Below are 17,909 nucleotides of genomic sequence, written 5' to 3'. Positions count from 1 at the left end.
ATACCTGAAGTAATTTGTGATTGTAACTGTGTATTTACTGAACCAGAGTGCCTATGAATGCTAGCTAAGATCTTCCCCGATCCACTGAACGGATCTAGACTATAGACTACGTTGTAATTTTCCACTAGTTAAACGCCGGCTAAGCTAATAGTTAATTACTTCACGGTCTCCATTCTCCCGTGCTATTTCTCATCCACGCGCTTTACGCACGCGCACGTGATCATCTAACTAAACATTGTTAGTGGTATTTGTAGGGGAGTAGCCTCCCTGATGTATTGTACTATACATGCAGGAAGTGATCCTATGTGTGTAATGTAATTTGTATTTGTTGTGTTTCAGGAAAGCCTTGTCATGACTGAGGTTGCCAGCCGCTGTTTGTATAAATATAATATTGTAATTGGGTTGATGCAATAACATAGCCTGTTCTTAGTATTTTGCATTGATATCCCTTTTTAACCTGTTAATCCCTAAACCTATTTTTCAGCTCACTTGCCGGAAATGACATGCCCAAACTGAATGGAGTATATGCCCAGAACTACAGGATTTTTCTGATTTTTTTTTTTTTTTTAAAGATAGCCAACACCTGTGAGATTGCTGTAGAAGTGTCTGAATCAATTCAAAATGTACTGTATCAGAGGAAAATCATCACAAAAAATTAAAGAATTCAAGTTCCGCCAAAAAACAACACTATTTTGGATGAAAACCACCTGAAAATCATGGGTTGGCAGCCAAATTCAGTAAGCCTTTATTTTACAGGTACCCTAGTTACATATGAACTATTTGTAATTACACATGAACACCAAATGTAATTACATAGTAATTACCAATAGTCATAAATGACGTTAATATGTAGTTACATTGTAACGGACCTGTAAAGTGGAGTGAGTCTATTCAACCGTAGTTCATCTGTAGTTACATTGTAACAGACCTGTAAAGTGGAGTGAGTCTATTCAACTGTAGTTCATGTGTAGTTATTGCCAACAGGTGCCAACAGGTGTGCCAACAGGTGTGCCAACAGTCTTCCCCCCGGATAGGGGGGAAGACTGTTGGTTGATTTCAGGCCCATTGCCGGAGTGGAATCAGTCTCTGTTGGGCCACTGGTGTGAGTGGGAGATACCATCAGTGTTTTTGTTTGTTAGTTAGTTAGTTAGTTAGTTAGTTAATGTGTTTGTTGTTGTTATTGTTGTAGTTTTTTGGGGGGTTTAGGGTTATTGTACTTGGCCAATTTCCCCCCCTGCTGCCCCGGTCGCTGCTCCACCCTCTGCCGATCTGGGGAGAGCCGTAGACTAGCGCCGTGCTTCCTCCGACACATGTGCAGTTGCCAGCCGCTTCTTTTCACCGGCTGGACGTAGCACGTCGGAGGGTCACGCTCTTCCTATCAGTTCTCTTGCACCCCGACCAGGCGCCCCGACTGTCCCTTCGACCCCGACCAGGCGCCCCGACTGTCCCTTCGACCCCGACCAGGCGCCCCGACTGTCCCTTCCACCCCGACCAGGCGCCCCGACTGACCAGAGGAGGCGCTACTGCAGCGAGCCGGACACATACCTGATAGCATAGGTGTTTAGTTTGATTCACACTTTGGTTTGGACTTATGATCACCAACACCTGTAAATTGGTTTGCAGTGCACTAAGTTTGTTTCACCGACTACTCCATGGTACTGGTGGTAACAGAGTCCCATTTCTCTGGTGGGTCTGGGCCTCCCTATCCCCTTAGTTGATTTTAAACATTAGGAGGACTGATCTTAATGAAAATAAAGCAACTTATACTTTTTTTTTTTGTACTGAAACAGACGTCTTTACTTGAACAACCTGTGTGTCTCTCCTGTATGTTAATTGTATACTAGCTATGCAATTTGATTGTTGAGAGTGCCCAATTTGTCACATTTGGCGTATAGTCGGCAGGACCGTGAAACAGACGTGTGGTGTTTTTTTTAAGATATTATTGCACAACCCTGGGTACTGGGTAGTTTATTTTTAAAGGTCCCATTCCGTGCAAAAGCTGTTTTTACTTGTAAATGCATATATACTGCTGTCAGCCCTCCCTGTAATGAGTGGTCACAAGCTCAGAACTGCCACAGTTGGATTTGTCCCTATACAGCTCTCTCAAGCAGTCTCCTCCAAGCCACACCCCCAAACGCTTCGTTTGCCCAGAGGGGAATTGGGACGTCACGAGCTTCCTCACGCATACTGCGCGGGTCTCTCTCACACAAGCTACCTGCACCATTTTGTCTATAGCCACAAAATTAACACTTCTAGCTGGAGCGACGCCAACTGTACGTGATCCAGCAACTGCAGAGGTGCATTCGGTAAGTCTAGGCATTTTGAGATGTCCTCTTTAGCGTAGTAACCGTTAAGTTAACGATAACTCGCAACCTAGCGTGCTGGTCCACAGACGCTAATCTGATTGGCCGCTGGGAGCCTGGGGCGGGCTCTCCCTCAGCGGCCAATGGGAACTGTTAGTTCTGAATATATTATAGAAACAGACCGTTCTTGGGAAGCGACGAGATGAGGAAGTGAGAACTCCGTCACAACAAACGGGGTTGCTATATTTTCGACAAATGAATCCAGAATCATGTTTTATGGACCAGAGACACACGTTTTTAAGAGGTTACAGCTGCACGAATTGGGACCTTTAAAGTAAAACAGCAGCTGCCACAGCAAACAGCGATCCAGTGAAGGCCGGCCCCCTCTGCTGGCTGACGGAAAGAAGAAAAGAAAAGAACACACGTGGTCTGTTTTGATTAGTGTGGTGCTGTCCCATGTCTCAGTATGGAGCTGGAGGATTTTTTTTTCTTCAATATTTTATTTTCAAGTTTTCCTGAAACAGAACAAGACAAACAAACAGGCTCAGATACAGGGGGAAAACAAAAAAACTAAACAAAACAAAAAACATGCCACAACGACACTCAATATTACAGTTTTGTAATATATCGTGCTACCAGGGTGCTTATGTGCTTCTAGGAAATGTTGTGTAAGAGGTCAATGAGGAACTAGCCGGACAAGTCACCTGCTGCCCCTAACCTCATCAAGGTAGGCTAGAAGTTGGTCCTTAGGGACCTGAGTCTCTCCATCCTAATAACAGAGATCATGTCTGTCAACCACAATTGGAAAGAGGGTGAAGAGGGTGATTTCCATTCCATCAAAATGAGTTTTTTGGCCACAGTTGTCCCCAGTGTCAGACTGTTGCACAGCTGTAGGGAAGTCCAGAGAGGTCGCCGAGCAGCCGAAGATGGCGAGTTGTGCCTCCGGCTGAAGGGTTATTTTGTAGGCCTTAGAGTACCAGTCAAATATTTTTGCCCAAAATCCCGACAGTAAAGGGCAGAACCAGAAGGCATGAAGGAGCTGGAGGAATTACAGAGACAGGTCCAGCTATTACAAGCAAAGAATGACTGTCTGCGTCAGGAGAGGGTAGATGGAGAGACAGCCCCTGGACCCTCCACTAGCTCTAGTGCTTCAGAGGTTTCTCCTGTATCAGTGCAGGGGGTGACGGTTGCAGAACGCATGGTTTATGTGCCTAGACAGAGAAAATGCCCTACATTCGACTCGACTTCTTTCACTCCTATCTCTCAGGGAGACGGGAGTATGTCAAGTTGGGTAGCCACACCTCCAACATCGGTCGTGTCACCTGTGGTGTCCCCCAGCGGTTAGTCCTGGGGCCCCTGCTGTTCCTAGCTTACATGCTCCCCCTTGGCAACATAGGCTACTACGCAGCCATGGCATTAGCTTTCATTCATAATGCTGATGACACTCAAATTTACCTCCAAACCACACAGGCCGGTATCATCCACATCACCATTGACAACCACTCCATCCCGCTGTCCTCACTTGTCACCAGCCTCGGTGTTAAATTTGACACATCACTGTCATTTGATGCCCACATAAAATCGGTCTGCCAAACATCATTTTACCACCTGAGGAACATCTCCAAACTCAGGCCCTCACTCTCCCAATCTGATGCCGAAAGACTGGTCCACGCATTCATCACCTCACGCATCGACTACTGTAACTCACTGCTGGCAGGCCTCCCCGCCAAAAACATCCAGAGACTACAATATGTGCAAAACAGTGTGTCCTCACAAAAACCCGGAAAAGCCACCACATCACCCCAGTCCTCCACTCCCTCCATTGGTTGCCAGTAAACCAGAGCATTATTTACAAAACCCTCCTGCTCATCTACAAGGCCACCAACCACCTCGGGCCGACCTACCTTCTGGACCTCCTTTCCCCCCAAACCTCATCCCGGACTCTCAGGTCCGGCAGCCAAAATCTCCTTGCAATCCCACGCACAAGGCTCTCAACCATGGGAAATCGTGCCTTTTGTGCATTGGGGCCACGCCTGTGGAATCTGCTCCCAGGATCCATCCGGGCCTCAGACTCCCTTGCTGCCTTCAAAAGCAGCCTAAAGACCCACCTTTTTCACACTGCGACTAGGGCCTGTTTTAATCCTCTACCTAAGTGTTTTTAATCTTTTATTGTGTGTGCTTGTATTTTCTCTTGTGAAGCACCTTGAGATGTCAGTTTGATTTTAAAGTGTGCTATATAAATAAAATTTATTATTATTATGTATTATTTAGGGCTGGGACTTTAACGCGTTAATTTAGATTAATTAATTACAGAAAAAATAATGCGTTAAAAAAATGTACGCATTTTAATCACACTTTATTTTTGCACTGCAGAGACCACAGAACGTTTCTCGGTGGACGAATTCCAGGCATACCAATCATACCGATCATGTGACATCAGACAACAAAGCCCCACATGTGAGAAGTGCACTGTAATGACAAACATTTGAATATCAGCACTTCACTTCACTTTCACTTTACGTTCTGACTCACCTTCACAGGCTGATATGTTACCTTCTGACTCACCTTCACAGGCTGATATGTTACCTTCTGACTCACCTTCACAGGCTGATATGTTACGTTCTGACTCACCTTCACAGGCTGATATGTTACATTCTGGCTCACCTTCACAGGCTGATATGTTACCTTCTGACTCACCTTCACAGGCTGATATGTTACCTTCTGGCTCACCTTCACAGGCTGATATGTTACATTCTGACCATAGACTGTACATAATATCTGGACCACCTTAGCTATATGATTTTGACACGGCAAAATGAAGCTCACTTCCCGATATTGTTTGATTTCGTTTGATTGGATGAATGGATTTTCCTGTTGCATTGTGGGAAATCTGTTCAAACCTGGAGCCGGGAAAACAGGAAAGGGCGTGAGCGTGGACGGGACTCGGGGGAGGGTTTCCTCCGCCACAGCATCCATCTTGTTCATGTTATTTTCCCTGCTAGCCGTTAGCTTGGCTAACAAATGTTGCTAACGTTTGTTGCTATTGCTAGCCTTGCTCCATTGCTCTCACATTGAATACAATAGCCCGAAGAAAAACCAGAGTATTATTTCCTCCAGACCTCGCGCGGCGTCACCAGCCTGCCGCTTGCATCTTCCACAAAATCGAGGTAATCTTATTTTCTAACGTAACGCTAATTACATAGCATGACATTAACGCTAGCTACGTTAGACTAGAGTAGCATAAGTTAACGTTATACAACGTTAAACAGTATTGCATGCTGCACAGATTCGGACGTAGACAGAAAACAAACGCAGTTCTGTTTACCTAGGTTACCTCTTTGAGATGAGGCAGACTCAAAGCATACTCATGATCTACCAGCTATAGCGTTATATATCTAGCTAACGTTAGATCAACTATCAATCAATGAGAGGGAACAAGGGGGTTAAACTCCTCTGGATAGTTTATCCACCTCTGCATTTACAGTATTTACCAATTGCACGTAGTGTTGGGTAAGCAAACGTTAACGTTATACAGTGATTAACAGTGTCTAGTATTGCATGCTGCACAGATTCGGACGTAGACAGAAAACAAACGCAGTTCTGTTTACCTAGGTTACCTCTTTGAGATGAGGCAGACTCAAAGCATACTCATATGATCTACCAGCTATAGCGTTATATATCTAGCTAACGTTAGATCAACTATCAATCAATGAGGGGGAACAAGGGGGTTAAACTCCTCTGGATACTTTATCCACCTCTGCATTTACAGTATTTACCAATCGCACGTAGTGTTGGGTAAGCAGACATTAACGTTATACAGTGATTAACAGTGTCTAATTCGTTTCTTCCAGGGGTAGGCGCCGTCCAGTACCGATGGGACACACAACAGAGGATTATGATTTGTGAAGATCAAAGCTATAATATTCTGTTCTCCTGAGATTAACGCTAAACTACATGTTACTGCTGATCAGTTGTTTCAACATAGGAAATTGCCATAACACACAAGCCAAATGCTGACATGAGAGATTTGCTTTGAACAAGTTGTAGCCTAGCTAGTATCTGCCAGTGACCGGAGAATATTGTTATATTTGCTTGTTTTAATGCTTTTGTCAATAAACATTGTCAACAAAGATAGCCTTGTTGTATATTATCATGTATCTGAATGTCGCAAATATGATCGCGCAGAACGATCCATTAGTTGTCTGGTCAGAGGCAGGTTGGATAAAATGATCAGATGTGATATAAAGATTGTTGATGTCGAGTGAACACGAACTACGAACCGAAGATTGGACCATGAGGACATGACGACGGAGAAACAAGCGATCAGCAGTCTGCTTCAATCAACGAATGCTTTATATTTATTGAAATGAAATATGGTGATATCTGGTGGTCTGAAATTACTCTCTCTAGCTAGGCTAACTGGCTCATATTATGTCATATTATTGTAACGTCTGAATCAGCGTTTCATAACTTTATAATAGCCTAACGTTACTGTATAGCCTGGATGACAAATGCTACCCATCCTTCCATTGGTGTATGCTGCCTTTAGCTTGTGGTATTATGGTACAGTAATATTGTCTAGCTACTAGACAGACAAGTTTATCTGAAATCAGGGTGACAAGATCCCTGCTGCTAGCTCGTCTGCCTTTCTGTGTCACAGAGTATCTAGCATGTTTACAGTATCTTAACAGACTGCATTACATGCTACACCATGCAAATATATTTCGATATAATTCAAACAATGGTTCCAATCCTTAACCATACCATGGTGGGCTGGACTGTATGTATTGCTGTGAAAAAGTTAAATTTGATTGTTTCAAGTGTTACACGTGGTTACACGTTATATTTTTAACTGAGCTTTGCGGAATACCTCAACACAATTGTGTATCAGCTTTAAATGTCCAATATATACAGCATTAAACAAACGACCAGCAGCATTCAAATGTGCAAAAACGTTATATTTATTGAAATGTGGTGATCATGTCACAAGTCACATTACATAACGATATAGCGTTAGGTGTTCTTTTGATCAACAGACCTCGGGGGCTCTATACTGTTGCTACGTTGCTAGCTATCTAGCCGCAGATCAGCTCTGAAGCCCCAACTTCAGAGCTGCCCGTCCACTAAAACCCGATTTCGATATAGCGTTTTAGGTGTTCTTTTGATCAACATACCTCATAACGGGGATCTATACTATTACGTGTGTCTACTAACATCATTAAAATATCATAAGGGTAACGCTGTTTCTGTTATTTTACTTTTAATCTCTGGCTACGTTGCTAGCTAGCTAGCTAGCCTGCCTTGGCAACTGGTTGGGCTGGCTGGTGTCAATCAAAGAAAATCCCGCCCCCAAAGTTATAATTTTTATCGGCTCTTTTACTCGAAATGGGACCATAATTTAGAAAACGGAGCCCAGGAGAGCATGAAAAAGACTTGAAATTGTTTATTCAGACCATAAGCTCATTCGGAAAATGTTTATTTAAGACACAGAACGAGAGAGAAGTCGGCTCATTTTTACATTGGAGCCAATGTACGTGTCGTCACTTCCGGACCTGACGTGCGCCCCCCTGCGGACTTTTCGAATTAATGGAATTTCACGACTGGCTTCATACATTCCCTAATTCTGTTGCCCACTGATTCTGACTCACCTTCACAAGCTGGTATTACATTCTGACTCACCTTCACAGGCTGATATGTTACGTTCTGACTCACCTTCACAGGCTGATATGTTACATTCTGCCTCACCTTCACAGGCTGATATGTTACATTCTGACTCACCTTCACAGGCTGATATGTTACCTTCTGACTCACCTTCACAGGCTGATATGTTACATTCTGACTCACCTTCACAGGCTGATTGATATGTTACATTCTGACTCACCTTCACAGGCTGATATGTTACATTCTGACTCACCTTCACAGGCTGATATGTTACGTTCTGACTCACCTTCACAGGCTGATATGTTACGTTCTGACTCACCTTCACAGGCTGATATGTTACATGTCTGACTCACCTTCACAGGCTGATATGTTACGTTCTGACTCACCTTCACAGGCTGATATGTTACATGTCTGACTCACCTTCACAGGCTGATATGTTACGTTCTGACTCACCTTCACAGGCTGATATGTTACATTCTGACTCACCTTCACAGGCTGATATGTTACATGTCTGACTCACCTTCACAGGCTGATATGTTACGTTCTGACTCACCTTCACAGGCTGATATGTTACATTCTGACTCACCTTCGCAGGCTGATATGTTACATGTCTGACTCACCTTCACAGGCTGATATGTTACATTCTGACTCACCTTCACAGGCTGATATGTTACGTTCTGACTCACCTTCACATGCTGATATGTTACATTCTGACTCATCTTCACAGGCTGATATGTTACATTCTGACTCACCTTCACAGACTGATATGTTACCTTCTGGCTCACCTTCACAGGCTGATATGTTACATTCTGACTCACCTTCACAGGCTTATATGTTACTTTCTGACTCATCTTCACAGGCTGATATGTTACGTTCTGGCTCACCTTCACAGGCTGATATGTTACATTCTGACTCACCTTCACAGGCTGATATGTTACGTTCTGACTCACCTTCACAGGCTGATATGTTACGTTCTGACTCACCTTCACAGGCTGATATGTTACATGTCTGACTCACCTTCACAGGCTGATATGTTACATTCTGACTCACCTTCACAGGCTGATATGTTACATTCTGACTCACCTTCGCAGGCTGATATGTTACATGTCTGACTCACCTTCACAGGCTGATATGTTACATTCTGACTCACCTTCACAGGCTTATATGTTACATTCTGACTCACCTTCACAGGCTGATATGTTACATTCTGACTCATCTTCACAGGCTGATATGTTACATTCTGACTCACCTTCACAGGCTGATATGTTACGTTCTGACTCACCTTCACAGGCTGATATGTTACGTTCTGACTCACCTTCACAGACTGATATGTTACGTTCTGACTCACCTTCACAGACTGATATGTTACCTTCTGACTCACCTTCACAGGCTGATATGTTACGTTCTGACTCACCTTCACAGGCTGATATGTTACGTTCTGACTCACCTTCACAGGCTGATATGTTACGTTCTGACTCACCTTCACAGGCTTATATGTTACGTTCTGACTCACCTTCACAGGCTGATATGTTAGATTCTGACTCACCTTCACAGACTGATATGTTACGTTCTGACTCACCTTCACAGGCTGATATGTTACATTCTGACTCACCTTCACAGGCTGATACGTTACATTCTGACTCACCTTCACTGACTGATATGTTACCTTCTGACTCACCTTCACAGGCTGATATGTTACATTCTGACTCACCTTCACAGGCTGATATATTACATTCTGACTCACCTTCACAGGCTGATATGTTACATTCTGACTCACCTTCACAGGCTGATATGTTACGTTCTGACTCACCTTCACAGGCTGATATGTTACATGTCTGACTCACCTTCCCAGGCTGATATGTTACATTCTGACTCACCTTCACAGGCTGATATGTTACATTCTGACTCACCTTCACAGGCTGATATGTTACATGTCTGACTCACCTTCACAGGCTGATATGTTACATTCTGACTCACCTTCACAGGCTGATATGTTACGTTCTGACTCATCTTCACAGGCTGATATGTTACATTCTGACTCATCTTCACAGACTGATATGTTACCTTCTCGCTCACCTTCACAGGCTTATATGTTACTTTCTGACTCATCTTCACAGGCTGATATGTTACGTTCTGGCTCACCTTCACAGGCTGATATGTTACATTCTGACTCACCTTCACAGGCTGATATGTTACATTCTGACTCACCTTCACAGGCTGATATGTTACCTTCTGACTCACCTTCACAGGCTGATATGTTACGTTCTGACTCACCTTCACAGGCTGATATGTTACGTTCTGGCTCACCTTCACAGGCTGATATGTTACGTTCTGACTCACCTTCACAGCCTGATATGTTACGTTCTGACTCACCTTCACAGGCTGATATTACATTCTGGCTCACCTTCACATTACGTTCTGGCTCACCTTCACAGGTTATGGTCTTGCTTGCTTTGGCGTTGCTGACATGATTGTTGACCGAGCAGATGAGCTCTCCTGACAGGCCTGGTATCAGGGTGATGATGTTCTTCTCATGATCTCGAGAGAGCAGCTGGGTGTCTGTAAGGGTGCGTCCATCCAGAGTCCAGCTGTACTGAGGACTGTCCCCCTCACAGGAGCAGGCCACCATCACCCCCCCCTGGGGCAGACACTCGGAGAGCAGCCGGGGGGTGGAGACACGGGCTGAGGGAATAGACTCACATCAGTTTGGACCTTGCCAGAATCAGCTTATACAATGCAATTAGAATCCTGTGGTGGGCGTCAGTGTGTCATCACTGCTGTGTGAAAACCTCCAAAATGTCAACTTCACATGAACTGAGAGGAACAGCCTTATTTTAGCTTGACCACATGTTTGTTCTGTGTTTTTCATAAAACCCAAGAGGGTGGAAAATGTATGTAATCCTTCATATCAGGTGAAAACATGAAAATCACCAAAATAGGAGAATATACAGTGTAGCCTACACATACAGTATGATAATGGTTTATGTCAATGTTAATATTGCTGAATTAGTTTTTAATAAATTAATGTCTAAATTATATTTCATACACTGTATTATAAATTATATTAATGCCAGATTATATTATTCACAGTTAAATTACTGATATTGAGTATTGCCATAAATCCAGACTGAGACAGCATGCCCTCTACTTTGTGCTGCACATTGACAAGTGGCTATGAGATATCATCAGCCTATCATTACAAATTTCTCCAACGGCTCATAGGAGTAGTTATTTACCTTGAATGAACAGTTGTAGTGTTCGCGCTCTGGTTTCTTCTCCTTTTGAATCAATGGTTGAAAGGGTATATTTACCACCATCATTCCTGCTGAGGTTACTTATCCTAAAAGTTCCATTACTAGGAGTAAAGGAGGATCTCTTTCCGAACGTATTAGCGATAAACTTATTATCTTTCATAGCAACATTGTTGATGTTGTCATCCGTGTGCTATTTAAATGATGTTTCTGAGGCCTCATTGATCAGTTGGAGAACCAAAGTTCCTCCCAGAGCTCCCAAACATTGAGCTCCATCCTGTCTGCCATCACAGTAGGGTTCCATACCTACAGACATTCAGACATATCAGACAAAAACAAACAAATAAAAATCAAAAAACACAAACAAATACCCACATCCAAGATTTGAGGTGTGGAAACATATTCATGAAACAGTGTATAGGGGTATATAGTGAGTATGTTTGCTATTTCTGACTGTCAGACAGACCACAGTATGTAGACAGGAGCTCTCTTGGGAAACACAAACACCTCAGGATGTTCATTTAAATGGTGAAAGTCTGGATATCAAAGGACCTGCAGTGGGTTGCACCAGCTGTGCGTAAGTTGAAACATAACCTACTTTGAGCATGAAGTCTCACTAAGTCCCAGTTTACGCACTACTAAAAATATATGGGTTGCATCAAGTGAAATAGTTACAACGTAGGCATAAGTTAGAACTTAAATCTTACCCTTACTAGGTGTAAAGTCCTATGGATAATAGCAGTTGACACGGATTGCAACTTGGCACCATGGCGCATCGCTGTTTTGCGTCTGCAACGCGTTCTCCATGATAAATTACACAATTTGCCATTTCCTTTTCCACAAGTGGCGACACTGCATAGGCTACACATTAAAATAACAGCAATTAAGTAGCGAGGCAGGATAGTGGTGAATTACAATGCATGATGATGAAGCTCTCACCACAGATAAAAGTTAACAGTCTATGAACCTAACGAACGTTACTCAATAACATTCTCATTTGGTTCGTGTAAATGAAATATGAATGCACTAATTTGCGGTGGGCAACATGTCCCAGACTATCAGCCCGACTGTTTCTATTCCACTTAATTATTATTTGGGTAGTGTTGCTGATGCAATATGAGTTTTCATACCGCTTACTTTGGCAACAGTATTAAACATCGATTTCACTTATGCTTTTCACTGATTGGTCACAGATAGTGTACACGTCATTTTCTGTGACACTATTTTGGCTAGTGTGGAGTTTAAGTAGCCTGCAAACAGCCGGTCACGTGAACTCACGTTTCATTTCGTTCTACGTTTCCGTCTGGCCTGAAGCTTTCACCCATTGCTTGTCCATAACACAAGGCCAGATTCCTCGTGAATTCAAAATTGCTAAAGTAGCCCCGTTATACAAAAAAGGAAGCAAACTGGAACCAGGAAATTATCGTCCTGTTTCAATTCTTTCTTCAATCTCTAAAGTAATCGAAAAAGTGATTTTTGATCAGATAGACAGTTATCTATCATTGCATAGTCTGCTGTATGAATTTCAATCTGGCTTTAGGAAGTCACATTCAACAGACTCCTGCTTGCTCTATTTAAACGACTTCATAAGGCAAGAGGTGGACTCTGGTAAATACTGTGGGATGGTCATGCTGGACCTTCAGAAGGCATTCGATACTGTAAACCATGATATCCTCCTGTACAAACTCAGGTCCTTGGGATTTAATGGCACCTCCCTCAAATGGGTGGGGTCTTATTTAAAGGGAAGAGAGCAGGTTACCGACGTGAACGGTACCCTGTCCTCCCCTCTCCCCCTACGGTGCGGGGTGCCCCAAGGGAGCATATTGGGTCCACTCTTTTTCCTTATTTATGTAAATGATATGAAGTCGGCATGTGACTGCGACCTGTTTCTCTTTGCGGACGACTCAGCTCTCCTGGTCTCCCACAAAGAGAAAAAGGAGGTAGAACTTATCCTTAGTAATGAACTCCAGAAAGTAAGTACATGGTTAGTAGATAATAAATTATCTCTCCATCTAACTGAGTCAATTCTGTTTGGCTCTAACGCCAAACTTAAAAAATCCCCTGGCTTCACCATCACAGTCGACAATGTGACCGTCGAAAGCAAGGAGGAAATTACATATCTCGGCAGTATCCTGGACAGTAAAGTATCGGGAGAAAGTATGGCTTTAAAAACCATCTCCAAAATAAATCAGAAAGTGAGATTCCTGGCCAGACTTTCCTCCTTCCTAGACGTAAGTACTCTAAAAATTCTGGCGGGCGCTTTGATACAATGTCACTTTGATTATGCATGTACTTCCTGGTTCACCGGCATCACCAAGGCCCTCAAAAATAAACTTCAAATATCTCAAAACAAACTAGTACGGCTGTTACACTCTCTCCATCCCAGAACCCACCTCCTGCCTGGCCATTTTTCCAGCCTCAGATGGCTCAGAGTGGAGGAAAGAGTGAACCAAATCAAGCTGTGCCTGGTCCATAAGATCTTGCATAATATGGTCCCGAAATATCTCCAAAATTATTTCACCAAGGTAAATGACGTTCATAACTACTCCACCAGAGGGAGCTCCCACAATGTTGTCCCCATTAAATTTAAGAGCTGTATGAACAAAAACTCTTTCAAATACTCAGCCGGGCTGTTGTGGAACAGCCTTCCGGACAGCCTGAAGCTGATTAACACCTTGAGCAGCTTTAAAATCGCTCTCAAAATCTGGTTCATGACTGGTGCGGGTATGTAAATGTAAATATTTTTGAGTATTGTTAATTTATAGCCTGTTTAAAGTTATTTTATTTATTTTAGTCAGATTGGTTTTTTAGCCTTTTTAATGTGTTCTTTATTTTCGGGATTGGGTCCTGTTTCAAATGTCTTTTTATATTGCTTTTGTTAAAACTGTTTTAACATCTTAAATGTTTTTTTTTAATAGTCTATAGGTGGAAGTAGTTTTATGTTTCTTTATTGTTATGTCTGTTTTTATGTCGGTCTGAGTCGTCTGTCCGAGACCAAGGACCACAATGGAAACAAGTCCTCGGACTTTATTGTGTTTTTATCCTTGATGGTGATGTATGAGTGGCCTTTATATTTTTGTGTATGATGTGCTTTACTTTTGTCATTCATCGAATAAATCAATCAATCAATCAAATGCTTGCAGGGGCGGGAGTATGGGCGGGAGTAGTTGCATTTACAGACAAACGCCTTCAGCCAATCAGCGTAACAAAACAAATGACGTCATCGCAGTGTGCTGTTCAGTGCAGAGCCAGCCACTTTAGCATGTAGCAACATGAGCAAGGTAGCGAAGTAGCGTTATGGCTGAATATGCTGTAAATGATTTTTGCCAAATCCAGTCAGGATAGCGAAAACATCTTTTCTGCAGAGAAACTCCGCAAGTGCATACTCTTGCTCTTGTTTAGTTGTTGTTATTGAGTCTATTTGTGCAATAACTTCACTTATGCCTGTGTTTATGCTAATGTTAACATTACTGCTAGTGAAGCCGCCATGTTTCCTACAGCGTCACCCTGTATCATCAACTACGTCAGTCCATCCCTGATTGATTCTGCTCAAGATTTTTCGAATCAACCTGATGGGGGCGCTATAATTAAAGGTTTTACATTAAAGGCCATAACTTTCATGCCGTTTGCAGATTTTCAAGCATTTTTTACACATGTTCAGGTGAACCTGCTCTACAAATTTGCCTCAAGGACCCTCAAGGTCCGTCTAGACCAGGGGTGGGCAATTATTTTTCATGGGCGGCCACATGAGAAACCCAGATTGTTGCCGGGGGCCGAACAAATATTGTCATGCCTTAACCCAGGAACTTTGATGATAGAGAGGACCACAAAAAAATGTCCTCGCTACCAAAGGGCCGAAGGCGCCGGCGCGAAAACATTTTGGGCATTTGAAGTCAGGTTTAGAGGAATAACTCATTTTAAATTAACAGTTGTGATGTCATCATTCAGTCTTAAACACCAATATTTGATCCTTTTAACTCCTATATCACCACCTGCTCTCGCTGCAGGGCTTGAAATTAACTTTTTTGACCACCTGCCAATATGGCTGCTAGATTTTAAAGTTACCAGCCAATTCAAATTTCCACTAGCCAAAATGTTTTTCTTTAAATAAATTTAAGCATAAGTATCAGTAAGTGGCCCGGGATTCTCAAAGCCTGTGTTGAGGGTCATACGAACAAAAATGCACTCTTGAAGCTAATCCAAAACCAACAAGTTAATTATTTACATTTTTACTTCAATGTAGAACAGTCATTTCTTACACATGAGATTACTTTTAGCCTTTTAGTCATAAAGATTATTGAAAGATATGCTATATTCCAGACTGAAATGTTATAACAGAAGTGGAGTATTGGTCAGAATGACATGAACATTTGGACACTTATTCAGCGGGTATCTTGCATGTTGCGTTCAGGTGCACTGTAAAAAAAGAAAGAAAAAAGAATTGCAATTCCAGCGCGGGCGGGCCGCATGTGGCCTGCGCACCGCCAGTTACCCAGGTCTGGTCTAGACCATTCGACCAATTTCCACCAAAATCGCTAGGTAACATCTATGGACCAAGCTCTACAAATTAGCTTTTTGAATTTTTTTAAATCTACTTTCGTTTAGAAGATATTAACCCTTAAAGTTGTGAGAGGGTGTGGCCTCTCACCTAAATTGTCATAACTTCATGTTCGATTAACACATCGTCATGAAACTTGGAGGAGATGTTTGGCTATCATGACTGACCATGTGTGCCAAATTTTGCCCAATTCAACCAAAAGGGGGTGCCATAAAGGCCACAAATTGACAAATTTATATGTGTCTGCGTGTCCGCTTGGATTTTGATTACATGGCTCTCTCTTTTGCTGCCTTTTGTGTTTCAGATCACTGCAGGATGTCAGAGAATAATCACGCCTAGATTTCTGTCTGTTGGAACTTTGCTCTCACAAGCCACTGACACCCTTTTCTGTCAGATGTCCGTGCAGACTGGAGCGGCCCATGAACTGCAGGTAAGCTAACCTTAGCTAACAATAGCTTAGCATGTCAAACGGACAGAGTAGTGTTTGAAACTTTGGTATGAATAAAATAGTCTACTTTCGCTAAGTCACTAATTTAAGTTGACATTAATGTCCGCAGTCGATGTCTAGCTCAATCAAAGCAGTTACGCTAATTGATTTGGAAGCTAACGGTATGCTAGTTAACGTTAGCAAATAGGTCATGTTGTTACCAGGCTAATTATGCATGCATGAAGTGCAGCTGTGTGGTCATTCCTGAGAAGGCCTATTTCACCACTGTGAATATGATGATTTATTAAACCTAGGCCACCATGCAATTATTTGGGAAATTGGAGCCCTTTGACCTAGGGCTGGGCGATAAATCAATAGCAATATATATATCAGCGATAGACAATCTATCAAGACAATAAATAGGTCAATATTTTTGGTCATTGACTATTTTGTCATACATATACTGTTGAGTGCAGATTAACCTCTTATCGTGTGTGTGTGTGTGTGTGTGTGTGTGTGTGTGTGTGTGTGTGTGTGTGTGTGTGTGTGTGTGTGTGTGTGTGTGGTAGTGTTTTTTTTTAGAGCTTTAGAGAGTTTAGAGTTTTACTTTAGAGAGTGTTAGATCTCTGAGAGACATTGATAGACAGCATTGCTATTTTTTGTCAGTCTGTTCAGGTTAACTGCCAGAGGACACCTTGGCAAGAGGAACAGGATTCCTATTCCAGTTTGTGTTGATTTCTGCCACTCAATTTTTCATCTGTATACCTAAAACAGGAACACTGCAGTGGACCGACTAAAAACCTTGTATTTATCAAATCTGTTTTATGGTTCATTACAGAGTCGCAGATAGACGGTTCACCAACGTGACGGCCTACTTCCTGCTTCAGCACTGTACCAGAGATTTTCATCCACCATTTATTTTCCCATATATAGACATTTCGTAAAATGCTTATAAAAGTAGTTTTACTTGTTCAAACCAAACCATACATTTAGAAACAGGAGAGACCACATAACATTTCATTCGGACCAAAAGGTACAAAAATTGCGGATTTAAACAACATATTTTTCCAATGTCGTTTTTTTAATTTGGTCCGAGTGAAATGTTCTATGCTCTCTCCCAATTCTAAATATAGCTGAACCGTTTGGTTTGACCAAGTAAAACTATTTTTGTAAGCATTTTACGAAATGTCCGGGAAAATACCTGAGGGAAAATACCCCCCCCCCGCCCCCACACACACACACACACACACACACACACACACACACACACACACACACACACACTTCTATGAAACAGCAGCAGTTCACATCCTGTCTCTGTGGGGTGTGCCTAAACGCCTCTGCTTCTAGCAGACCTCATCCTGTGTAGAACGGCTCTTTGTTTCACTGTATTACTCAGCGTTTCACACTCACATAAACACAGAGACATGCAAACATGATCACACCTCTGTCTCAAGCACGTTTTATAAGCATCTAACTTTCATAATCAATGTAAGATCAGCAAATGTAAATGCAGATACAGGTAGGCTACCAACCCCCCCACCACCCATTATATTTACTGAACTTATATTGATGCCAAGAGTTTCGTGTGTATAAAGATTTACATGGAGACAGGGGCGATGTTTGCATGTGTGTGAAACACACACACACACACACACACACACTCTCACACACACGCACGCACGCACGCACGCACACACACACACACA

The sequence above is a fragment of the Poromitra crassiceps genome (assembly GCF_964638095.1).
Source record: "Poromitra crassiceps genome assembly, chromosome: 9".
NCBI classification, from domain to species: domain Eukaryota; kingdom Metazoa; phylum Chordata; class Actinopteri; order Beryciformes; family Melamphaidae; genus Poromitra; species Poromitra crassiceps.
This window is presented reverse-complemented; position numbering follows the sequence as displayed.